General features: G+C 39.5%; 1 long non-coding RNA gene across 1 annotated transcript in view; it reads right to left on the reverse strand.

Annotated features, from left to right (window-relative positions):
- Positions 1-4034: 4034 nt before the first annotated feature.
- The window catches only part of LOC144282994 (uncharacterized), a 54068-nt gene continuing 31066 nt past the window's right edge, over positions 4035-27036 (reverse strand). Inside the window, exons 2-4 of the long non-coding RNA XR_013351387.1 lie at positions 11562-11651; positions 8664-8907; positions 4035-4762 (exon numbers count right to left, since the gene is read on the reverse strand). This is a non-coding gene — a long non-coding RNA (uncharacterized LOC144282994). The remainder of the gene's footprint in view (positions 4763-8663; positions 8908-11561; positions 11652-27036) is intronic.

Raw genomic sequence — 27036 nt, forward strand, 5'->3', positions numbered from 1 at the left:
CTAAGAGATTTTAGAGATCTAGGTTCCCATAAGGTTTGGGAAGCCAAAGTCCATGGAAACAGCAAGGTCTTAGAAGGGAAGGGCTGTCACTGGGCCCAGGGAAGCTGAAACCCAAGCACCTGTGCTCCCCACCAAGCCACAGAGGCCAAGACATAGGGCATCTCAAAGGTACCATAGGCCATCCAAACCTAGAGAGGCTATTCTCCCTACTTTGGTGACTGTGAAATTCCACAAAGTGAGACGAAGTAACTGAGATTGAATTTTTTAACAGCCCAGAGATCTGGGGATTAAAATATGTTTTAACTAAATTATTTATTTATTTATTTATTTATTTATTTATTTATTTATTTATGAGAGACACAGAGAGAGAGAGAGGCAGAGACACAGGCAGAGGGAGAAGCAGGCTCCATGTAGGGAGCCCGAGGTAAGACTCCATCCGGGGTCTCCAGGACCACGCCCCACGCTGAAGGCAGGCGCTAAACTGCTGAGCCATCCAGGGATCCCTGTTTTAACTAAATTTAAATAAAATAAAGAAAAGTAACATTTTTGAACACCCCAATAGTTGCAAAATCATACATGCTAAACCTAAATCTGTCCATTGGAGGCATGAAGTTGTAATAGGAGGCGGTGCCTACCCATTTTTTTAATTAATACTTGAGGGTTCACTAACCTAAGACTTTACAAAATTAAAAAAAAAATTGGTGAGAAAAATCAAACCCATACCATGGATGAAGAATTCATATGTTTTTTACCACGTGGTCAGTGTACGCACAAACAAATACAGGGCATACAGTGAAACTCTAATATAAACCACACTTACTTTCCACTTAGGAATTGGTGAGAATCTTTGGGGTGGCCAAGAGAACAGTTGCCTTACATCTAAGTGGGTCTAGATTTACTTCCTGGCATTGTTTAAGCATGGTTGATTATTTGAGTGACTCAAGCTAATTTCATTCCTTGTTAATTTCAAAGAGATGAGTTGCTTTCCTCTATCAAGAGCTTCTTTATGGGATGCCTGAGTAGCTCAGCAGTTGAGCGTCTGCCTTCCGTTCAGGGTGTGATCCCGGGATCCAGGATCCGGGATCAAGTCCCATGCTGGGCTTCTTGCAAGGAGCCTGCTTTTCCCTCTGCCTGTGTCTCTGCCTCTGTGTGTGTGTCTCTCTCATGAATAAATAAATAAAATCTTAAAAAAAAAAAAAAAGAGCTTCTTTGCTAAAAGATGCAATGGCAAATGTTCACAGTTACCTTTAAAATCATTACCAACTGATTTCTCTAGAGTTTCAGAAGTTTCTTCCTTCTTATAGACTTTAGAAATGCCAGTAGTGTACTGTATTTATTCTGGAAGAATTTCTAATTGCTTAGCCCTGCAGCATTCTAGCCTGGGGCCTCTTCATCCTGTTGTGGCAGAGGGAGGGGCACTTGAAATTGCAGTCAGGGGAAAGAATTAGTTCCAGATTAGAATCCCAGGTGCAAAGTAATTGGGGGGGGGGGGAGGGAATGGAACCTCCCTAATGGTCTGTTCTCCTAGAATGATTTTCACTTTGAATCGCTATCACATGGACTATGAAGGTACTCCTCACTCTTCCGCCGTAATATGTACATGAAGCTAAGCAAGCACATTCACAAAACTCCACTTCCTATAGGCAAAGTCAAGCTGAAAACATCACTGGCAGATAATCAACATGTAAACATGAAAAAGTCATTGATCACTGAAATGAATTTATCTAGGAAAATGTTTTTCATAGAATGCCCCATTAGGGCCCAATTTAGTGATATATTCTAAACTCCTGTTCTTCAGGTCATATAGTTTGTTCTTAAAGAATATCTTATATTTAGTTTGTTACATTACCTATATGTCTATTGCCAAATATTTTCCCACAAGTGTCAGTGACTTCAAAAAAGGAAATCTTATTTTAACCAGTCAGAGAAAACCCATTATTACCAAAAAGCTATGCATAAGTGATGAGCCATCTTCGGAAGCTTCCTGAAACAACTATTGCATTAATGTAAGTAAACATTCTAGAATGGTATTTTAACAAATGCTCTGAGACTATAACGTTTTCATATTCATTGAGCTTTGTGGAAACAAAAGAAAATCCTTATAAATATACAAACTAGAGTCTCCTAAACTTGCTTACAAGAATAGCTGGGTATGTAGCACCTATCTATTTCAGCAAACAGAGTCCTCAAGAAAAGCCGTGGAAACTGTTAAGAGTTTATTTGAGCCAAATTCACTTCCTCTCAGTCCTTTATGGTACTCTGCCATATGGTATGTATGGTAGACCGTATGGTAACTCTACCACTACCCTGTTAGGCTTCTACTTCTTTCCAAACCCCTATCTCCAGGCAAGGAAAAATCTGCTATGAAGTCCTTATCTTTATTAGTTGACTTGACTTTAAATTAAATTAATTTATCCATTTTACTGTGTGAAATTTATTATGCTATCACTTTTATCTATTTATATATGTAATATAGTATAGATTTATGTATGTATATACACATATACACATATATGGGATCTAGTATATTATCATCATATATGTACATCCTAAGATACTATAATGCTACTATAATTAAAATATAAAGATTATTTGTACTTGTGATATTGTGAGTCATAAGAAATATGTATATATATATTTGGTCATTTAGATGATGAAAATATATTTGTCATAGATGTTTGGTCTTCACCCACTGTTCTTGGTTCACAGTTCTTAAATCCCTTGGAATTTCCTAATCCATAAGAGCAATGGGAGCATGTTTTGTTATATTTGGTATTCTGCCCTCAATTCCTGAAAATTCTTCAGAGCCATAAAAGTGAAATGAATGCCTTGTTATCCACAACTGGGTTTGTGTTAGTGAAGGTGACTTTTTGGAAAACCTCTACGGTTGGAGGCTGATTGCCAGGAATATGGACCATAGAATAGAGGGTTGAAAATTTCAGTCTCACCCCCTGATTTCCTTGGAAGGAAGAGGGCTAGAGCTTGAATCAATCCCCAATGACCAATGACTTACTTAATCAATCATGCCTATGTAGTGAAGCTTCCATAAAAACCCAAAAGAAGGGGGATCATAGAGATACAAGGTTGGTAAACCAGAATTCTTTCAGATGCCACTGTGTAGCCAGGGTGCAAGGGTCCAAGAACATCTGGCTCCAGGGGTCCCAAACCTACCAGGTCCGGTTACTCATTGCTGATAAGATCCAAAGGCAGACAAATGAGTGATGGTGAAACAAGAAAGGAATTTATTTCAGTGAGGCCACCATGAGAAAGACAGCAGACTATTCTTTCAAAGACTGCCTTCAAAGTGCCAAAAAATACTTCCAGGTTTTATGGGGCACAGACTGGTGGGTATAAGCAGGTAGGCAGTAAAGGCCAACTTGATCATCATCTTGCGGTCATCACACAGGTCTTGCTGATCTTTATTACTTGAGGGGGTAGTTTCAGCTCCCATCTGAAGATGTTTTGCCTGCAGGGTCTTTTGCCTGAGTTAAGAGATGAGCTGGCAAGAAGAATTTCATCATTTGGAAAGTTTAAGGTCAAAATAGAGGTAGTCAAAGTCCCAAACTCCATGAGGACAGAAGCTTTGTTCAGGACCTCCCTCTGTGTATCTCTTCATCTTTCTGTTGATTTGTAACTTTTAATGTCCTTTGTAATAAATCAGTAATCTAGTAAATAAGCAAGTTTCCTGAGTCCTGTGAATTATTCTAGCAAATTAACCGGACTCCAAGGAGGGGATAGTGAAAACCTCTGATTTATAGCCAGTTGGTCAGAGTATGGGTAACAAACTGCGATTGTGATTGGCATCCGAAGTAGAGGGCTATTTTATGGGATGAAGCCCTTTATCTGTGGAACCTGACACAATCTCTGGATAGATACTGTCAGAATTGAGCTGAACTGAGTTGAATTCTCAGACACGCTGCTGATATCTAAGAACTGCTTGTCAGTTAAGGGAAGCCTACGCACACACAGACACACACACATGTTGGAATTGGGTCCAGAAACCCAAAAGAATATTTATTTAAAATAGCAACACAATGGGCTCCCTGGGTGGCTTAGCGGTTTGGTGCCTGCCTTTGGCCAGGGCATGATCCTGGAGTCCCATATCGGGCTCCCTGCATGGAACCTGCGTTTCCCTCTGCCTATGTTTCTGCCCCCCACCCTCTCTCTGTGTCTCTCATGAATAGATAAATAAAATCTTTAAAAAAAATAGCAACACAGTGACAAAAACATCATATATAACATAAAATTATATATTCACATATACACACATAAAATCTAGCGATTTTAATTATCATAGCATATAATATCTCAGAGTTTGATTTTAATTTGCTTTTGCTTAAAACATTCTAGGTTCCTCACATTTTAAAAAGGAAGAGTAGCAAACAAGGGGGAGGAAAAGGGAGGAGAGGTAGGAAAAGAAGAATAAAAGGGAAAAAAAGAAAAATAACATTGGAATTGGAATTGGAATTGGAACTTAATTGTGAAGAACTGTATCTTTATAGAATTAAATCCACCCTTCCCTGAATGTGATATGCCTTTCCATTTAGATCTTTTCCAAAACTTTTGTAAATTTTCATGAATTTTCTTCTTATCACTATTGTTCATTACGTAAGTTTATCCATTGCTAGTTTATGATTTTGTTGACATTGTGAATGAAGTCTTTTATTTTCATTGTATTTTCAAATGGTTAGTAGTGGTAAGGCTGATATTTTAATTTCTATCTGCTTACATCCTTCGTCTACATCTCAATTGGTTCATCATCCTAGAAGGAGTAACAAATAAGCTAATGAGAATCATTTATTGCCTTCTCCCCACACCAAACACCCAACAAATAATTATGTAGATTTTCTTCCTTGGCCTATGGTTGCTATGCACTGCTTCATTTCCTGATCTTAAGGCATTCTTGCTTTCTGGTATAGTTCCTACTTGATCATGGTATGTCATTATATTAAAATCATATTGTATTAAGTTCACTACTATCTGTGAATGCTTACGTTGTTTGTCACAATTGAGATAGAACTGCAGCTTTTTGCACTGTGTAAGATTTTGCTATTAGGCTTATGTTAGCTAAATTAGAAAATTTTCCTTCTTTCCTAGGCTCTTCATATTAATCCTCCTTGAAAGTTTTAGAATTCACCTGTAAAACTATTAGGACAAGAGCCTTTAAAAAAACTACAATATTTCATTATTTCTCTAGATATTAGTCTTTTACGTTTTTCTAATTATTTTAGAGTTGATCTTATTAATGTTGCATAAAATATTATACATCACTGAAATGTTTAACATTAACATAGTTATATAATTTTTAAAATGTTTATAGATATATCATAACATTAATGTTGGTCCTTTTTTGTTTAGAATTACCATACATTACATATTTTTAATGTTTCTTAAAGAACCAGTTTCTAGCTTTTATAGATTTTCAATTTCTAATTACTTATTTTACCTTTTGTATTAATTAGGGTTTTTTCCCCTGATTTCCTTAAATTTGACTACTCATTTTCAAATGTTTTGAGGTTTTTTAATTGTTTATTTTCATTCATTTGTGTTTAATAATAGTAACATGTAGACTATCAGTTTCTAGGATGGCTTTGGCCATTTACTGTAAGCTTTGATACACTGAATTTTTATTGTTCCTATTTTCTGTGTAGTCTCTATCTAGGCTATACTTGGAAGTAACTGAATTTATTTTCTTTAAACTTTTACCATTAGTTTTCCTTTTTATTTACTTTGCTTGTGTTCAGTGACCCCATTTTAATTTCAGACTCAAGATTTTATTCAGCTCTTTAAAATCTTCCTGATCGGGATGTCCACTCTCACCACTGCTATTCAACATAGTACTGGAAGTCCTGCCTCAGCAATCAGACAACAAAAAGACATTAAAGGCATTCACATTGGCAAAGAAGAAGTCCAACTCTCCCTCTTCGCTGATGACATGATACTCTACATAGAAAACCCAAAAGTCTCCACCCCAAGATTGCTAGAACTCATACAGCAATTTGGTAGCATGGCAGGATACAAAATCAATGCCCAGAAACCAGTGGCATTTCTATACACTAACAATGAGACTGAAGAAAGAGCAATTAAGGAGTCAATCCCATTTACAATTGCACCCAAAAGCATAAGATACCTAGGAATAGACCTACCCAAAGGGGTACAGGACCTATACTCTAAAAACCATAGAACAGTTCTGAAAAAAATTGAGGAGGACACAAAGAGATGGAAAAATATTCCATGCTCATGGATTGGCAGAATTAATATTGTGAAAATGTCCATGTTACCCAGGGCAATTTACACGTTTAATGCAATCCCTATCAAAATACCATGGACTTTCTTCAGAGAGTTAGAACAAATTATTTTAAGATTTGTGTGGAATCAGAAAAGACCCCGAATAGCCAGGGGAATTTTAAAAAAGAAAATCATATCTGGGGGCATCACAATGCCAGATTTCAGGTTGTACTACAAAGCTGTGGTCATCAAGACAGTGTGGTACTGGCACAAAACAGACACATAGATCAATGGAACAGAATAGAGAACCCAGAAATGGACCCTGAACTTTATGGTCAACTAATATTCAATAAAGGAGGAAAGACTATCCACTGGAAGAAAGACAGTCTCTTCAATACATGGTGCTGGGAAAATTGGACATCCACATGCAGAAGAATGAAACTAGACCACTCTCTTGCACCAGACACAAAGATAAACTCAAAATGGATGAAAGATCTAAATGTGAGACAAGATTCCATCAAAATCCAGGAGGAGAACACAGGCAACACCCTTTTTGAACTCGGCCACAGCAACTTCTTGAAAGATACATCTATGAAGGCAAGAGAAACAAAAGCAACAATGAACTATTGGGACTTCATCAAGATAAGAAGCTTTTGCACAGCAAAGGATACAGTCAACAAAACTCAAAGACAACCTACAGAATGGGAGAAGATATTTGCAAATGACATATCAGATAAAGGGCTAGTTTCCAAGATCTATAAAGAACTTGTTAAACTCAACACCAAAGAAACAAACAATCCAATCATGAAATGGGCAAAAGACATGAAGAGAAATCTCACAGAGGAAGACATAGACATGGCCAACAAGCACATGAGAAAATGCTCCGCATCACTGGCCATCAGGGAAATACAAATCAAAACCACAATGAGATCCCACCTCACACCAGTGAGAATGGGGAAAATTAACAAGGCAGGAAACCACAAATGTTGGAGAGGATGCAGAGAAAAGGGAACCCTCTTACACTGTTGGTGGGAATGTGAACTGGTGCAGCCACTCTGGAAAACTGTGGAGGTTCCTCAAAGAGTTAAAAATAGACCTGCCCTACGACCCGGCAATTGCACTGCTGGGGATTTACCCCAAAGATACAGATGCAATGAAACGCCGGGACACCTGCACCCCGATGTTTCTAGCAGCAATGGCCACGATAGCCAAACTGTGGAAGGAGCCTCGGTGTCCAACGAAAGATGAATGTATAAAGAAGATGTGGTCTATGTATACAATGGAATATTCCTCAGCCATTAGAAACGACAAATACCCACCATTTGCTTCGACGTGGATGGAACTGGAGGGTATTATGCTGAGTGAAGTAAGTCAGTCGGAGAAGGACAAACAGTGTATGTTCTCATTCATTTGGGGAATATAAATAATAGTGAAAGGGAATAGAAGGGAAGGGAGAAGAAATGTGTGGGAAATATCAGAAAGGGAGACAGAACATAAAGACTCCTAACTCTGGGAAACGAACTAGGGGTGGTGGAAGGGGAGGAGGGCGAATGGGTGGGGGTGAATGGGTGACGGGCACTTGACAGGATGAGCACTGGGTGTTGTTCTGTATGTTGGCAAATTGAACACCAATAAAAAATAAATTTATTATTAAAAAAATCTTCCTGATTTTTCATTAGTACTTCTCTTTGGCTTCTCTTTCTCTTTCTGAAGTCTCTATTTAATGTATAATGAATTTCTTACTTCTTTCTACATCTCATCTTTTATTTCCTCACTTTTATCTGTTTCTCTTTAGTTAGGCTCTTGGAGAAGTTTATTGGACATGTCAAAACTTTAATATATAATTTGCTATGATATATAAACCTTTTTTCACTATTTTTTTTTACTTGCTTTTAATTTGTCACCCATTTTTTTAAATCTTCTTTAAATTATATTTAAGTTTTTCTTAGATGAGCCTCTTTTTATCAGTGACCATTTTGGTTACATAAAGGTAGTATTTTTTTTTTAATCTTACTGAGTCACAAAAAAACTTTAAAATGTACTCCTGTTTATTCTAGTAAGTTCTAATGCTTCGGAGCAGTCCCCTTCCTTTGTACTAAAATAACTATGTGCCTGATGATTTTTCTGTCTCCTCAGGCACACCTGAGGCACAGGAAATTCTTTTATTATCTACCATTAGAAGCTGATAGGGAACTGTCTGAGAGTATATAAGTCTCTGTTCAAACCTTTCTAAAACACATAAATATGAAAAGATGAGATTTACTGTAATCATACTTTGCTAGTTCAGAGGTACAGTGGCCTGGGGAGAAATAGGAAGTATCTGAAGCCAAAGACAGCAAGTAGTAGCCAGGAATTAGCTGGCAGAGGACCACCATTCTTTGCCTGGCATAGTTAGGTTTTTTAGGAGCCAGCCAAAGAAGAGCCCTACTTCTTACCTAGTGGGCCAAATAGGCAGGGAGTAAATGCCACTTTGGGCATCTCTGCTTGCCATGACCTCCTGGAACCAATTGTTTTTCCCAGAAGCAGTAATAGGATCCATATTGTTCTGCTGACTTTGGATGGGGGAAAAGAAGCAACAGCTGGTGGTTAACATGGATTTTGCCAGGCTTTTTGCACTTGATCTTAATACTTCGCCTATAGAGGATCATGTGTCCAATCAACCATTTCTTCATTTCAGTCCTGTTTAGTCAAACAATTCAAAATTACTTAGGTTCTCATGTGAGAAAAGTCCCTGTTTCCAGGGTTATCAGAATCAGCAAAAATTATTTCTTACTTTCATATTCCGCTGGTCATTTCCATTCAAGTCAGACAATCATTAGTCATCTGTGCTTAATTGATCTTCGTTAATGTAGGACTTTTTGTTATGTTTTTGCACTAATGGACGTAGTCCTATGCTTTCTCTTTTATTTCTACCACTAGTTGTAAAGTTTCTGAAAACACTGTTAAACAACTGGGTCAGTTTGTCCTTTGACATCTGGGAAAATGCTAGACTTATGTTGGTCCGTTTATGGAAGAAAATTCTATGCTCTTCTCTTCACCTTTTCCTAGCTTCCAGCATCTTCCAAAACAGCTGCAAAGGGAGTTTTATTCCAGCATTTCAAAGATCCCTTTAGACTTTTTTGTTCAAACATATTTCTCTCACTGGATTAACAATAATCTGTTTCACTACAATGTTGAGAAAAAAAATTTACTTTTAATCTAAAGATAGACTACATTGGAGGCTCATTCTTTATAACAAAAGGAACAATCTCATTAGATTGAAACAATTAGATAATATTACTGTAAGACATACTTTCCTGACAGTAAAAGCAATAAATATATGAAGAAATGAGGTAAATATTTTCAGATAAAATATAAAGAAAACAAAGGAAAAGATAAGATAAAATCCTCTTAAGATAAATCACCAGAAATGTGTATAAAATCTATTTCTTTCCAAATAAAAATTGTAAGCTTCTGGTATCCAGTCCATTACAGATATCTCAATTACTAGCAAATTGTACCCAAACACTGCATTTTTTTTTTAAAAGGAGGCACTCAAGTGAATGCAACCAATAATACAAATATTTCTCTTTTAGTTCAGAGGTACTAATCATACATGTCCAATGATCTACTCACAAAAATATAAATCAACTCACTGCACTCTGCCATGACACTCCTGGGAAAAACAACAACACCATCTTTGTGTTCATGTGGTCAGCCATGGGGACTTTCCCTAACCCACATATTTCAAAATGTATTATCTCAGATCAATATGTAGCAGATAGTAATGTTCTAAGAAAATGCATGTGCCATAAATTCTTTTTGATATTCACTGGGTGCTGGAAGACAGGCTTAGTGATAACAAGGAAACACAGGCAGAAATGACACAAGTTACCATCCCTTTACCCATCAGCTTCATCTAAATCAAGAAGGAAAACTGGCTGTATAAAAGCCAAGTGACATATATTGGGATGATATGTCGCCAATAGCCATCCCATTGATTGCTTCATTATGAGCCAATCTGATGGACTAAATTAATATTCCCTCCCTCCTTCACTCATATTGGAAAGTTTTTCCTGAGGGTATATGATCAGTTTAGGGAACTATATCAGTAAGGAATGATTTTGACTTCATAGAACAGCAACCAGAATAAGTACTTAAAAATATTATCAAGGATCTGGCTGTCCATCATTCCACTCTGTTCTTTTCAGTATGTGGACCTCACCCTCCTGATTATGGCCTCCTGGTCACAAAACTATTGCCTGCACTCTAGGCATAGAACTGATATTACAGGGAGGAAGAGAAAAAGCAAAGATGGTGAATAACTGTTGGTACCCATAATTAAGAAGACAAAATCTTCCCCAAAGCTAGCAAATACTGGCCATTTGTCTTCTATCAGTTCTATGCCTAGAGTGCACAGAATGAATGAAACCTAAGAACATTACCTCAATCAGGTGATCAAGGTTAATATCAACAATAAAGTCATATTGATAGTATGTATGTACCCTTGATCAATTTGATGCAAGTAACACTACTTCTGTGGTCTTTCTCCCTACAAGTTTTAACTTTGTATAATCATTAGAAAAATATCAGACAGATTTCATTTGAGAGACATTTTACCAAATGATCAGTACTCCCCCAAACTGTCAAGTGATTAAAAGCAAGAAAAGTCTGAAAAACTGTCACAGCCAAGGGGAGACTAAGCAAACATGACAACTAATGTGGTATCCTGAATGAAATCCTAGAACAGAAAAAGGACACTAGGTACAAACAAAGAAAATCTGATGCTATATGGACCGTAGTTAATAATGTAACAGAATTGGCTTGTTTATTGTGACAATTGTATCATACTAAGGTAAGATGTTAACCATAATAGAAACGGTGTGGGACTTATGGGAATTCTCTGCAACTTTTTTGTAAATTGCAAACTATTCTAAAATAAAGCACTTATTTAAAAAAAGAAAAACAGCAAATTTTCATGATTATTCTTGAAACGGAGAACTGACCTGTGCATTGTGTATTATTTAACAGCCATCTCTGGCCTCAACCCTCTTTTTTTTTTTTTTTTTTTTTAATTTTTTATTTTATTTTATTTTATTTTTTTATTTTTTGGCCTCAACCCTCTTGATGCCAGTAGCATGTACTAGCCATGATTATCAAAAATGACTCCAGACATTGCCAAATGTTCCCCAGGGGGAAAAATTGTCCCTAGTTGAGATCTATTGCTGTAAAATACTTACCGTGTATCAGTCACTAAACATTCCAAATATACTTTAAAATACTCACAAAAATCCCATGAGATTCTTATTGTTTTATGGAAAACAAAAGGGTAAAGGAAAATGTAAGAAGCTTACCCAAGTTTTCATAGCTAAATAGGTATGGTGTTGTGGTTGAGCCCCGACAGTCAGATTTAAATGGTCTTAGCAACAATACCACAACTGCATCTGTAAAAGCTATAATAATTCTGCTGTCACAAAGCTGTAGTTAGAATTAAGTGCTATCTAAAAAAAATCACGCACGATGCTTAGAATAGAGGAGACATACGGTAAATGCTAGAAGAATCTATGTCTGAAGCCACCCTGGTTCTACACCAAGCTTGCTCCACTTCCTATACCCCTTCTAGTATTGACCGTTCGTTCCTCCTTCTACAGCTTCCTTACCTTCTGCCGACAAACAGGCTCAACTCTCTTCCACCTGAAGAAAGAGAACCTTTCCTTGAGTAGGTTTCTCAAGTTACCAAACAAATATTTTAACTCTGCATTCATACTTATTTTCCCTTCATTATCATTCGTTCATTTCATAATGTTTTAAAATCTTGATCCGTTCCTGCCTATGAGCTCCTATGGACCTGATCCAGGGTGATAACGCTAGGAGGTGCTGGCACTAGGAAAAGCCTGAGGGGCATAGACTTCGGCCACCTTTTTGTAAGATAAGAAAGCTGAAGCAACAAATGTTTGATGTCTTCCCAAGGACATCGTGCGCTTGCATTTTTTCTACGAAATTACTTCATGTCCTCATCTCTATTGGTCTCTGCTTCACGTGAAGCTGCTCAGCACTTCCCTATCCTGTTTCATTAATTGTATTATCTCCCATGACCTCAACAGTCATATATATTTCTCTCCAATCTTTTCTCTTACCTACCCTTTCTCCTGAGCTAGAGACACACAGATTTAACTGCCGAGTGAACGATATTACTTAGATGTCCTCTAACTCCCTGAAACATCTACAAAGTAGAAGTCATCATCTTTACTAATAAAGTATGCCTTTTAACATCCTGATCTTTCTTGATGGGAAACTTAAATCACTGTTATCTCTTCTATTTTTATCTCCATCACCTTCATATCAAATCTCTGTTGGATTCTCTGCATTTTTTTTTTTTACCTCTGAAGTCTTTAATATAGCTCCATTTAATTCCAGTTCTTATTATTCTAGTTTGAGCTTTCATTATTGCCTGGAACATTTAAGTAATTCAATGAATAGTTTTTTACTTCAGCCTTTCCTTCCCTAATAATTTTGAAAATCATGACAGATTAAACTTCTTAAAACATATCCCTCAAAATGTGATAGGCTACTCAAAAACTCTCAGTATCTCTGCATTACTAAGACCTATGCAGCTAAATATAGTAGTCACTGACCAGCTGTGTCTACTGAGCCCTCAAAATGTGGTTATTATAAAGTGAGATGGGCTGAAGTGTAAAATGCATACTGGGTTTTGAAAACAGTACAAAAAAATTAAGTAAAATATCTTTATACTAGTTTTTATACAGACTAAATGCTGAATTGATAATATGGATATGTTGTGTTAGAGAACATTATTAAAAATAAGTTTAACTTTATTCAGTGATTCATAGAAATTTAAAATTACATATGTGGTTCATATTATATTTCTTTGGACAGTGATGGCCTAGACAACTGAGCATACACTCAGCTTTTCATGCAAAATCAATGATAATTTCTTGTTTCTTTCCCAACTCTTTTCCATTATTTATGTGTGTATGTTTGTATCTACGCCATGCACTGCATTCAGTTCAGACAATTGCTATTCCCTGACCATTCTAACCAGTCTTTACCACCTTTGTGCCTTTACTTATGAGCTTCACCCCTAATACAGCTCCCCATCTTCCATTCCTGCCTATTAGGACTCTTTCATTATGGAATAATATAAGAGAGTATAGGCAAGAAGACACTTTATTGTCTGTATAAGTGAAAAATCTAGATGTCAGTTTGAGAAACTGTTGGGGAATTGAATAATGTTATCACAATGTGAAATTCATTCTCTTTCTACCTCTATCCCCTCCCGCCCTGCTTCATTTCCTACTCGCCTCATCTCTCATTTCTGCTTTCCTTTGCATTGCCTTCAATTTATTCGCAAGATCTCTAAGGCAGGAAACTCTAAGGTTAGCAACCCTAAAAGAGAAAGCTCATTTTTACTGCACTGGGTTATATATCTTCAAGGATATAACTGTTACCTGACTGGTCAGATTTGAGCCACATGCAAATTATAAAACAAGGATGGAGTCAACCTGACCCAAATCACAACAGCCTGAGGGTAGAAGGTAGGTTATGCCTGGAGGAATATCAAAGTGAGGCTACCAAGGGACAGGAAATGGTTTCGGAGCAGATGAAACAGAAGTAACTGACGTTGTCAAAAGTCTTTGGTTCTTCAAAGTTCATCTCAAATGACTTTTCATAATGGAAACCTTCCACTTCCTCAATTGGGTGTGGTTTCTCCCTTCTTTACATTCCCAATCTATACTGTTTGTACTCCTGTGGCAATTACCATATTTAAATTGCATTACAATCATTTCTGTGATCACATTGTTTCCTCCAACCTTAGTTTTATAATATAATACCTAATAAGGCCCTCATGAGCTATTGAGTGCATAACAGAAATCACAGATTTATTGAATTGTTGGTTAACATTGAATCTTTTCAGGTAGGGGGTTCATGTACCTAAGAAAAAACTAGAACCGTAAGGAATTAAAAGTCACTAAATATAGTTAATATAATTTCCTACAATAAATATTGTTACTTTTATAATACAAAAAATATGAAAAAAAAAACCCTCAACACATCCCCAGAATAAATTCTATATGGCCTTGAAGACAGTACCAGCTTTTATTACTAGTCACCTAGTGCAATGCTTTATACACAATATAATGATAAAAATCACATACTAAAATAGCTTATTTCATTGAAGACCAGTCTTACAAATTATATAATGTCATTCCTACTTGGTCCTCATTTTACAGGTGACAAAGATGAGATGCTAAGAGACTAAGTAACTTGCCCAAGGTTACACACAGAATAAGAAGCAAAGCCAGGATTTGAGCCTAAGCAGTTTGGTTCCAGAGCCCACTCTGAACAAAGAAAAGTCAGTAACTGTGCTGGTCCTCGTTTGGTGTCTACCAGATTCATTTCTTCTCTTTATCTGCTCTCCTCTGCATCCTAAGGAATCGGATGCCTGCAGCCCGTGTTTCTCAAGCTCTTTGTAAACTGGCTTCTCCTTGTAATGAGAGTCACTAATGGGATACTGGAAGATGGGAGGATGGGACAAGGCAGATTTAGCCTCTCTTTTTGCCTTGGGCAGCATCTGCACTCAGGACTCCAGCTCCCATCAGACTGCCCTGCCATGGTTCCAGCTTCTGCTGTATGGCCCTGGCATTTCCTGAACCTTTTTTTTCCCTTTCAGCCAGGAATCCAACAACTACTTGTTGCTAATCTTTGCCTCACTGACCTCTGTTTGGCTTCTCTGTCAACCGGAATCTCTTTAACCAATCCCACAGATTAAATTCCCTTTCTAATATTGATATCCTCCACAAAATACCTTCTTAGGGAAGAATTGCCCAGAAGAATTCCTACTGTTTTTTTGACCCAAACTTCAGGATCTATGGATTTCTCAATACAATCTCTTTTGATTGATATTTGTAAATATCAATTTATATTTATGTCCCAGGCATCTTATAGATCATTTAAACAAAACAAAGTTCCCTAGTGTGAAAAGAAAACCTTGCATCACATTCCAAATACAAATGGTAGAACTTCAGAATCACTTGTGGACATTTTAGACAGTGTGCCAACTTTCTACTTTTTTTTTTTTTAAGATTTTATGTATTTATTCATGAGAGACACACAAAGAGAGGCGAGACAGGCAGGCAGAGAGGCAGGCGCCCTGCAGGGAGCCCGATGTGGGACTCGATCCCAGGACCCCAGGATCACAACTTGAGCCAAAGGCAGTTGCTCAACCACTGAGACATGCCAAAAATGTGGCAACTTTCTAAAGCATTACTGTGTCACTCTTAGAGCCCTGACCTCATGTTTCTTTGTAGTTGATCTCCACCAACCTATTTAAGCAGGCACTTTTCTTTGTTTACTGCTATAGCTCCAGCTTTCAGAACAATGTTTGGCATATAGTAGGTACTCATTAAATATTTAGTTAAATTAATATTAGATTCCTTAGCTATTTCATCTATAAATGTCAGGATTTTCATCACAACAACCACCAACCTTTTTGATACTTCTTGCAATTAATGCTTTAAAAGTCATAGATGTTCTCTGACTAAAGAGGGGAAACCAAAGAGATGTACAGAAAAATTTATTGCCGGCCCACAATGGCCAGATTATGTATTACTTTAGAGCGTTTTCTAAAAAACCCAAAGATCCTCAGAGGTCCCGAGGGGACCTTTATAAAACCATTAAAAAATAATAATAATAAAAGAGGCAGAAGATGAAACGGAGTCCCTGTATTTCCTCCGTATCCACTCTAATATAAGGATCAGGAGACTTTTTTTTTGAGAAAAAAAAAAATCCAGTTTTGGCACAGATACTGCATAGCCTTAGATAGTCAATCTCCATTTCATCATATGTGAACTGTGAAAGATAACATTTTATAAACTTTGGAATTATGTACCAATTAGTAGGGTGGAAGAAGCTATAATATTAAAATACTTAAAAATAAAATTAATATGCACACTTAACCTATAAGCACTTTGACAACTGGACCGTAGAATGGTCTACTGTAGTGAAATATAGTCAAGTAATTTCAAGCCCAAAGCTCTCTCTAAAACAACCTACTTATACATACGAGAAACTAAGTTTTTTACCACTTCATAGCCTTTTAAGTGGTGATTCCTGTGTCAAGAACAACAGAAGTTTCAAAAATATTCTTTCCTGTCATTTATATCTGTTTCGTGTTGCATACTGGAATCCGTCCTCGAGCTTAATTAAAATCGGAAATTAACATAAAGACAGGCTGAGGGGATCCCTGGGTGGCGCAGCGGTTTGGCGCCTGCCTTTGGCCCAGGGCGCGATCCTGGAGACCCGGGATCGAATCCCACGTCGGGCTTCCGGTGTATGGAGCCTGCTTCTCCCTCTGCCTGTGTCTCTGCCTCTCTCTCTCTCTCTCTCACTGTGTGCCTATCATAAATAAAAAAAAAAAAAAAAAAAAAAAAAGACAGGCTGATTACTGACCATCCTCCAGGAAGCAGGAACCGAGGAGCCCCTAAATGGTAAGCTTCGTGGTACTTATTTACTTATTTATTTTTATTTATTTTTTTTAATTTGTATTTATTCATGATAGTCACACAGAGAGAGAGAGAGAGAGAGAGAGAGGCAGAGACACAGGCAGAGGCAGAAGCAGGCCCCAGGCAAGGAGCCCGACCCGGGACTCGATCCCGCGCATCCAGGATCAGGCCCTGGGCCCAAGGCAGGTGCTAAGCCGCTGAGCCACCCGGGCTGCCCCAGCTTCCTGATGTTTAAACAGCCGGAACAAAGAAAGTTCGTCTAAACAAACCCATAAGGGCTGAGATTGGTGGTACCGAAGGCTCAGACAATCCAGGCCCAGCCTGTGAGTGCTCCAACCGCAGAGGGCCTGCAACCAGCTGCAAACCTCGGTTGCCTTCCCTGTCCTAACAGGCACCATTGTCCCCAGTGCCCGAGGGCTGCATTGGAGAAACGGGCCCCAGCTGGTACCCTCTGGGCTTATCTTGGACACATCCTTCGCCTGGATCTCTGAGCGACCTTTCCCTTCCTCGCTGCCAGTCCCATTCGCTTCGTTCCTCGACGGCAGCTCTGGGCTTGTGCCTTCCCGACCCGGGTCTGGCGTTCAGGTGACCCCGGGGAGCCGCAGCCGTGCAGTCCGGCGACGCACTTTTGCACCGAGCAGTACAGCCCCTGGACCCTCCGGGAGAAGGTCGGCATTGTCGCTTGGAGTTCTCTCCTCTCCGGTAGCCTGGCAACCAACCCGCGTCTCTTTGATGGAGGGCGTTCCTGCTAGAAAACAGCTTTATGAAAAGTGTCAGGGTCATCTTTAGAAACCCAAAGAAAACAAAACAAAACCCCCCAAAAAAGCCTACCACCAAGAAGGCAAAGAGGGGGAAAAAAAATAAAAAAATAAAAAGCCCCGCGCACAACTCAATTATTCAGCCGCACACAACTGAGCCTGACAGGCGCTCCTAACGACGCTCACTTGAATTTAATTAAGTTTGTCCCGTAGCCTGTGAACTGCTCGCCAGGCCTGCTGCGGGAGCTGGGAAGCCTGAAGGCGGCCCCGTGAGGCCGCTGAGGAGCAGGGCGCGGCGTCTGAAGTTAGGTAGATTCCCATCCCCTCGGCCCATCAAGTGGCCTGGGGGGTGACCTTGCGAAGGGAGCATTAGAAGGTGGGTGGCCTGAGGGCAAAGACGGATGAGAACTTTTCCCACCAGCAACATGCAGCAACATGCAGCAACATGCAACAACATACTGCAACATGCAACAACGTGCAGCAACATGCAACAACATGCAACAACATGCAACAACATGCAGCAACATGCAACAACGTGCAGCAACATACTGCAACATGCAACAACGTGCAGCAACGTGCAGCAACATGCAACAACATGCAGCAACATGCAGCAACATGCAACAACATGCAGCAACATGCAACAACATGCAACAACATGCAGCAACATACTGCAACATGCAACAACGTGCAGCAACATGCAACAATGTGCAGCAACATGCAGCAACATGCAACATGCAACAATGTGCAGCAACATGCAACAACATGCAACAACGTTCTGCAACATGCAGCAACATGCAACAACATGCAGCAACATGCTCCCTCCCGGAGGCCTGGTGCTGAGGAGCAAAATGCCTGGCCTCTGGAACTGGGAAGTCACACCATTAGACTCAAATGCCAGCTCTGCCACTCAACTAGCTCTGCTCCTTTGGGGACGTTGGCACACCTCTCTGGGGCTGTTTCTTCCCCCGTAAGCAGGGAAAGTCAGAGCCACCTGGGAGACTGAGGGAGTATGGGTGAACCGCCTGACGCTTGGCTCTTAAGGACTCTGCATCTCCCCACTTAAATCCCCTAAGGCGTGTTCCCCTTTCCTATGAAATCACTTCCAAACCTGGCAACATAATAGAGAATCTTCAAAATACAGTGCTAGGAGCAGAGGCCTGTTGCCTGCAAATGCCTCACGGAACTGCCTGCCTTTCCCCTGTGTACCCGTGCGCGACCTTGTCCTCTGGACGTAGCCAGTCATTTCCAGTCATTCTTCCAGATCCCATTCTAGTATCTCCGAAACTCTTGTCTTAACCATTCTGGCCCTTGGGTTCTCACAGCCTTTAGTACTTCTCTCATTTGAAGGCTTCTACCCATTAAATCAAGGGACTCGGGGTGCCTGGGTGGCTCAGTGGTTGAGCGTCTGCCTTTGGCTCAGGGGTGACCCCAGGGTCCTTGGATGGAGGCCCACATCAGGCTCCCCACAGGCAGCCTGCCTACATCTCTGCCTCCCTCTGTCTTTCATGAATAAATAAATAAATCTTTAAAAATAAATAAATAAAAATAAAATAAATCGAGTGCTTCTTCCCAAACAAATCAACGATCTTCTTATGGGCATAGTTGGGTACCATTTACTTTTATGTTATTCCAATATTTAAGTGAAGTGTTCAATAAATATCTAATTGATGAATGGACAATTTTCAGAACATCTTTATTTGAAATGTACATTTAAAATGTTCTAGGAAAGTGAACTGGTGGACCTGGGTACCCAATGGTTGATCGTCTGCCTTTGGACCAGGTTGTTATCCTGGGTTCCTGGAATCGAGTCCCACATCAGGCTCCCAAGAGGGAGTCTTCTTCTCCCTCTGCCTGTATCTCTGCCTCCCTCTCTGTGTCTCTCATGAATAAATAAATAAAATCTTTTTAAAAAATGTTCTAGAAAGGAATTACTTTTGTTTTCTTTGGCACCTCCCCCTAATTACTGCAGAGAACCTATACAGAAATCTGTAAACCTAAAGCTTGAAGCATGTTGGATATTAATGGGATAAGAATAAAAGAGTTAGAAAGTGAACAAACGCTAATTTCCGAATCTATAGACAGTTTAACCACAGTATGCTGGAAAACCTGTCCTAATAAGGTAAACCCAGTGCAGAGATACAATATAGTAATTAGAAGACATTTCAGCTGTTCAAATATTTGCTAGCAGTTTCACTCCACTAAAATAAAAAAATAGTTATTTTGATGTTTCATTTTGATCAATTTGATTAAAATTACTTTGATTAATTTGAAGTTATTATTAATATGTTAATGTAGCAGGTTCTTCTCTTTCTGAAAAGTTTAGTCTACTGTTGAAAAGAGACACAAGTAGAATCATAGATTTATAAAATTTTAGAATTCAAAAGTACCTTAAATATTAGCCAGTCCTCCATCCTATTTTTTACAAGTCAGAAAACTGAGACCCAGAGAAGAAACTTGCCCAAGCCTTGCTATTGGAACCAGACTAGAACTGAGTTCCCTTGTCCCCCGGACTTAGATCTCTCTTTCTAGTACATCGTTGAAAGGAAGAACCATCTGGACAATGGAAATGAAGGGAGCCCTGGAAGAATGTGGACATCTTGCCATTGTAGACATCTTTCAAAGTGAATCACCCTGCTTAGACCTAAGCTTCTGGGAAGTTTAGGATAAAGAAAATCCCATTCCCTTCACAGTTGACCATAAAAACAAATCTTCGTTATTGTCATCATTCTTCATATTATTATTAATTTACTACCTGGCTAGCATTTAGAATTAAATCTTGACTTATCATGGCCATTATGACCTCTCCCTCCCTCCTACTAAAACAATCCTCCAGCTATGCAAATTGTGGTCCATGCACCAATCCCCATCTGCAGACGAGTTTGGTGAGAATACCAAACTTGTAGAGCACGTTGGCGTTGCCACAGCACTGACATGTATGACTGGTGGGCATATCTTATATACTGTTTGCCTCTATACACACCCTCAATGAATATGTAATAGCCTTTGTAATTCTTTTTTTTCCCCTGTTATGTTTGTTCTGATATCACAGCATAAAATAAAATTTTATGCTGCTGAATCTAAGAAATATGAAACTGTATTATGTATGTGGCTTTCTTCATTTCATTGAATTACATTAAACATTCACAAAAATTAATTAATTTTTGTGTTTTATAGAAGAATTGGGAGTAAAACAAGGTGTCCTTCACTATAGATAGAGAAACAGTGTTCCAGAAATTTGAAGCTTGTTCATGCTCTAGCTCTGTTTCTTCCCCCCACACCCCCTGGCACCAACTCTCCCAACCAGCCAAGCTCTCTCTCCCTCTGTACTTGGAACTCCTTTACTCCGAGTGCCCTGCCCACAGGTCTCATAGCCAGTTCCTTCTCCCATCCCAATCCCATTGATCTGATCACCTCAGGGCCACCCTTGTTCCCCACGCCGAGCAGCATGGCCCTTCTAGTCATCCTTCATGATTACTTGATTAATGTTTGGCCTAGCTCTTACCATTACCTAGACTTCTCTTGCTTCTTTGTTTCTTTTCTTGTTTGTCATCTACAGGGATTTTGTCTAGCTCACTATGATTTCTGTGATGCTGAGGGCAGCACCTGGCACATGTTGTCACTGTACCAATTATTTGTGGGATTGCAGAAGGAAGCTCCAGGCATTGTTTCAGGCCCATTACAAAAGTTATATTATTCTCATCCTTGACATGGGCTTAAAAAGTAGCTAGTATTTTTGTCCCCACTAACTGCTGGGGTATCTGACATTTAGAGCAATTGGGGAACCTAAGATGACATGGTTATGGCGTTTGTGATTCCTAAACTTTTCACTAAGATAGGTGAGAAATTCTTTCAAACACTTATATCTCTACTGAGTTTTCCATATTGGAAGATAAGAGGCATTATTCAAGTATTTTGGAATATTCTCTGCTTTTGATACAGACAGCGGAGAAGTGCCTGACTCATTTTATACTGGAAGCAGGACAATGGTTGCTATTATCCATGAGTGCTCTTTTATCTCATGAGGGTTGCTAGATTTAGCAAATAGACATACGGGATTCCCAGTCAAATTTGAATTTCAGATAAATAATAAGGAATTTTTTTGGTATGTGAGACATTCGCTAGGAAATTATTTGTTGCTTGCCTGAAATTCAAATTTAACTGGGCATCCTTTATTTTGTCTGGCAACAGTAATTTAGGGGTAAAAACAATAATGGTAGCCACAGAAATCAGTGGTCATTCCACACGCACCACACTGATGGTAGAATACAGGTAAGGACACGTGGCAGTAATGTGCAAATTTCTTTCAAAAAGATGTCTAGGAAGTTTCCGAACACACCTCTGAAACAAGTGCATTCCTAATAGGGTTATACCCCCAGACAGCCATGGGTCAGATTAGTTGCCAGAAGTGAAGCAAGTGTTTGTTTCCATGTGACAGATTTAAAAGGAACTAGGATAATCATTATTTAAACAGAAACAACTAAGGAGTGATTTGCTAACAGTAAACAAATGCATGAGAATGATTATATAATAGTTATCAGCTGCTTTGAATTTTCACTGAGGTCCGAAGAAGAAATGACTGAAGCTAGAGCATGAGGCATTTAATTTATTTTGGATGTAGTATCTTACTGAGAGTAAAGCCTCTCAAAGTTTGTGTGTGGCATCCTTTGATAAAAAACTACTCAATATGGCTTCAGGCAGTCCCTTTGACAAGCCAAGACTCGTTTCAGCTGTAGGCCAAAGGCACTGTGTCAGGAGCACAAAATGAAGAAAGACAGATTTGGATCTCATAGATGTCAAGAAAGAAAAATGTCACCATAATCAAGATCAGACTGCTACGGTTCATTGTAGACTTTTCTAAACTGAGTGTGAACACTGGTGATCAAGTTGTTACCAGGGTGCAGCCACTCTGGAAAACACTATGGAGATTCTTCAAGAAATTAAAAATAGAGCTACCCTGTGACCCAGCAATTGCACTACTGGTATTTACCCCAAAGATACTGATATAGTCAGACACTGGGACACCTGCACCCCAATGTTCGCAGCAGCAATGTCCACAATAGCCAAACTGTGGAAGGAGCCACTATGTCCTTCGACAGGTGAAGGGATAAAGAAGCTGTGGTCTATGTACACAATGGAATATTCCTCAGCCATTAGAAACGACAAATACCCACCATTTGCTTCAACGTGGATGGAACTGGAGGGTATTATGTTGAGTGAAGTAAGTCAACTGGAGAAGGACAGTTATCATATGATTTCACTCATACAGGGAATAGAAGAGATAGCGGGATTATAGGGGAAAGGAGGGAAACTGAGTGGAGAAAAATTAGAGAGGGTGACAAACCATGAGAGACTCCTAACTCTGGGAAACAAAGGGCTGCAGAAGGGGAGGTGGGCGGGAGGTTGGAGTGACTGGGTGACAGGCCCTTGATGGGATGAGCACTGGGTGTTATACTATATGTTGGCAAATTAAATTTTTTTTTTTTTAAGTTTTTACCAGGGCCCACAATGAACTCCTTTTCGGAAATGTCGCATACCCTAACCTGGTACAAGAATCATGACACCCGGGGATCCCTGGGTGGCTCAGTGGTTTCGCGCCTGCCTTTGGCCCAGGGCGTGATCCTGGAGACCCGGGATCGAGTCCCCCGTCGGGCTCCCGGCATGGAGCCTGCTTCTCCCTCTGCCTGTGTCTCTGCCTCTATGTCTATCATAAATAAATAAAAATAAATCTTAAAAAAAAAAAAAAAGAATCATGACACCCATTTACATGCCACAGAGAGGAAAGATCCTGATTCTCTGGAGTTTACCAGCTTTACAAAATCAAGGAAAAGCCTCTCCTATTACACTTTTTAAAGAAATCCTTATTAACAGGACTCAGAAGAGTGGCATTTTTAAGAAAAACGTTTTGGAGACTGTGTATCTGAATTTTGTACGAAGGCTTAAACAGGGACACCTGGGTGGCTTCAGCTCAGGACGTGATCCCGGAGTCCGGGATCGAGTCCCACATCGGGCTCCCTGCATGGAGCCTGCTTCTCCTTCTGCCTGTGTCTCTGCCTCTCTCTCTCTGTGTGTGTCTCTGTGTCTCTCATGAATAAATAAATAAAATCTTAAAAAAAATAAAAGGCTCAAACATATCCCCTGCTCCAACCTCCGAAGAAGGATCTGGCTGCGACACGTGCCAAAAACCAATTCTGCTGAACACTCTGTCATGAGGGCTGATATTGGATGTTTCTGCACTGGCCAATGGCTTCTGACCATAGATGTTCCAGAATCCTAACTATTAAGATGTGAGCATTGGCCACAGCCACCAAGGTGTCCTAACCACCAAAATCCACAGGGCCATCGTTTAGATTAATATACTAACACAGACAACCCTCTGCTGCATTTAGAAAGAACCATCACCTTCAGTTAATGGCTGAGCCCAGTGTAGATGGTTTCTGACTCTGAAATGAAAAGGAAATTCCAGCTTACCACTAATGCCTTCTTTAAACGTGCTTACTTTATTTCCCAACAACCCCTTAAAAGCTGTTTGGTTTTGGGGGTGCCTGGGTGGCTCAGTCAGTTAAGTACCTGCCTTTGGCTTGGGTGATGATCCGAGGGTCCTGGGATGGAGCTTCCACATCAAGCCCCACATCAGGCTCCCAGCTCAGTGCGGAGCCTGCTTCTCCTTCTCCCCTCTGCTCATGCTGTCTCTTCTTGCAAATAAATAAAGTCTTTTTAAAAAAGCTGTTTGCGGATCCCTGGGTGGTGCAGCGGTTTAGCGCCTGCCCTTGGCCCAGGGCACAATCCTGGAGACCCGGGATCGAGTCCCACGTCAGGCTCCCTGCATGGAGCCTGCTTCTCCCTCTGCCCCCCCCCCCCCTCTCTGTGACTATCATTAAAAAAAAAAAAAAAAACTTAAAAAAAAAAAACTTAAAAAAAAAAAACTTAAAAAAAACAGTTAAAAAAAAAAAGCTGTTTGGTTTTCTTGTTTTGTTTGTCTCTTCCTAAAAGTAATTAATAGGTGGTAAGACACAAAGAAATTTTAATGAATAAATACGCACCATCCCCTGAAATACTGAACCTCTCAAAGTGACTGAGGAGGCCACACGAAGGGTGTGTTCAACTACCGTAGAACTCCATGATGAGAAACTGTAAGTCTTTCATTCTTCTGTGAATTTCCACCTACTCCCTAGATGAAGTTATAGCACCCTAGTCTGTTCTCTCAAAATTCCTTACACTTCTTTAAAAAGTCAATGCTGTGTTTTCTTTTAGACTATTAGCTCTGTGTGGGCACAGGCTGTATTTCTTAGTCACTGTTATCCCCTCAATACTTAGGCCCAAAGTGTGTTGCATAATAGGCACTCAATTATTTTTAAATTTAGGTCCATTTCTTCATTTCCAGCTTGGTGCCTGGTGGATGGATACATGAATATACTTTGCCTCTAACAGAAAAAAACAATCAATGCTAATAAAATATATCGAACATCTATGAAAAATATGAGTAGGGAAAAACGGCCTATTTTTCATACTCATGAATGGGGACCATATAACCAACATCAACATTATTTTTTTAAGATTTTGTTTATTTATTCATGAGAGACAGAGAGAGAGAGAGAGAGAGAGAGAGAGGCAGAGACACAGGCAGAAGGAGAAGCAGGCTTCTCGAGGGGAGCCTGATGAGAGACTCAATCCCAGGACTCCCCAATCATGATCTGGGCTGGAGGCCGACACTCAATCACTGAGCTACCCAGGTGTCCCCAGGGTCAACATTATTAACTGAAATTGTTGAGACCCATCATGCCAAGCCAGTGATGAAATATTGCTCTTGTGCTTAGACCTCAGGAATGCATGATCCTGCGTTGGTGTACCCATCCAACCTTATTTCTCACTACTAACTAATAAGAACTTCACGATCAAGGAAGGCTGACAGCCCCGTCCTCATGTGTGCATGTTACACACACACACACAAACACACACACACACACACACACGCACGCACACACACAGCTATTTCCACTTTTATACCTTAGTTCAAGCACTTTCCTTGTAAAGAATTCTCTCCCTTCTCCTGTCCGCATATCCATAGGCCACCTACTCTCCCAGGGCCCACTCAAGGCTTTCCCTCAAAGCCTTAGGCCTTACTTTCCTTAAGTTTCTTTATAATCCTTGTAGAACAATTAGTACCTAGTATACCATCTTGCCCTCTTTTTGCCAACACATAATTCAGCACTTCACTACATCAATATAATTTTATAGAAGGTCATCTCAGTGCTATTTAAGGCCCATTTCACTTTCCAAAAATTTAATATCCACAAAGCATGAGATTTCTAAATGATTTATCATTAGGTGATCAGGTGAAGGAAAAGGAAAATTATGTATTATGTAAAGGGTACTCCAGGTAATATTATGCTTATGGTATCAAATTTAATTCCTGAAATACATTACGAAGGATATTATTATCCTTGCTTTTATGGATATGGAAATTAAGGCTTAGACACATAACATATTTGGGTATACATACATATACATATATATACTATATATATGGAGAGAGAGGGAGAGATTGAGGAAGAGAGAGAGGACAGAGAGAAAGAATTTGAACTGATGTCTGTTTGACCTTTTGGAAATCTGACAAATGTAATTTTCTCTATTTTTCCTAAGTTTATTGTGACATATCTATTATGTTCACAACCTTTGTCTGAGAATGAGAGGGAATTTCTTTACTTAAAAAAAAAAGGGGGGGCATCAGAGTTCTATTTTTTAGTAGCACTCTGACGTTATTCAGTCTGCCTGTGCATTTATACTTGGAATAACTAATCAAACACTGAATCATTGCTAGGATGATTAGCTGTTACTAAGCAAGTTTTATAGTGAACAGAACAATTTTAAAGTTAAACCTTCTTTAAATATGGATAACTACAGCACCTAATTTATTGGGTTATTGTGGGAGTGAATAAGCTAATACATGTAAAATATATGGCATATCATACACTGCACTAAACAAAATTAGCTGCTCTTACTACTTTTATATTGTTATTACTGTCAACCCATTTTCAACAAAATTGACACTTCATTCAATCGTAAATTTGTTCCATTCTCCATATGTACCATTCTGGATTAAGATCTGAGATATTAGAAAATGTTCTCCCCAGGTTTTTGATTTTCCTAATGCATTTGACTCCATATTTCTTAGTATATGAGGAAGGCAAACTCCAAAGTGTGAGCTCCTTTCCTCAATTCTGCCCTGTGCAGGAAAGCTCTACTGAGCACAGGTGGAAAGTGCTTCAGACACTTTAAAAAACATTCGGTGGAGGGATCCCTGGGTGGCGCAGCAGTTTGGCGCCTGCCTTTGGCCCAGGGCGTGATCCTGGAGACCCGGGATCGAATCCCACATCGGGCTCCCGGTGCATGGAGCCTGCTTCTCCCTCTGCCTGTGTCTCTGCCTCTCTCTCTCTCTCTGTGACTATCATAAATAAATAAAAATTAAAAAAAAAAAACAAAAACATTCGGTGGAGCTGAAAGGATCCAACGTGGAACAGAACCACACGGTTCCACCAATCTCCTGTCTT

Source organism: Canis aureus, chromosome 14 (assembly GCF_053574225.1).
Source record: "Canis aureus isolate CA01 chromosome 14, VMU_Caureus_v.1.0, whole genome shotgun sequence".
Taxonomy (NCBI): Eukaryota; Metazoa; Chordata; class Mammalia; order Carnivora; family Canidae; genus Canis; species Canis aureus.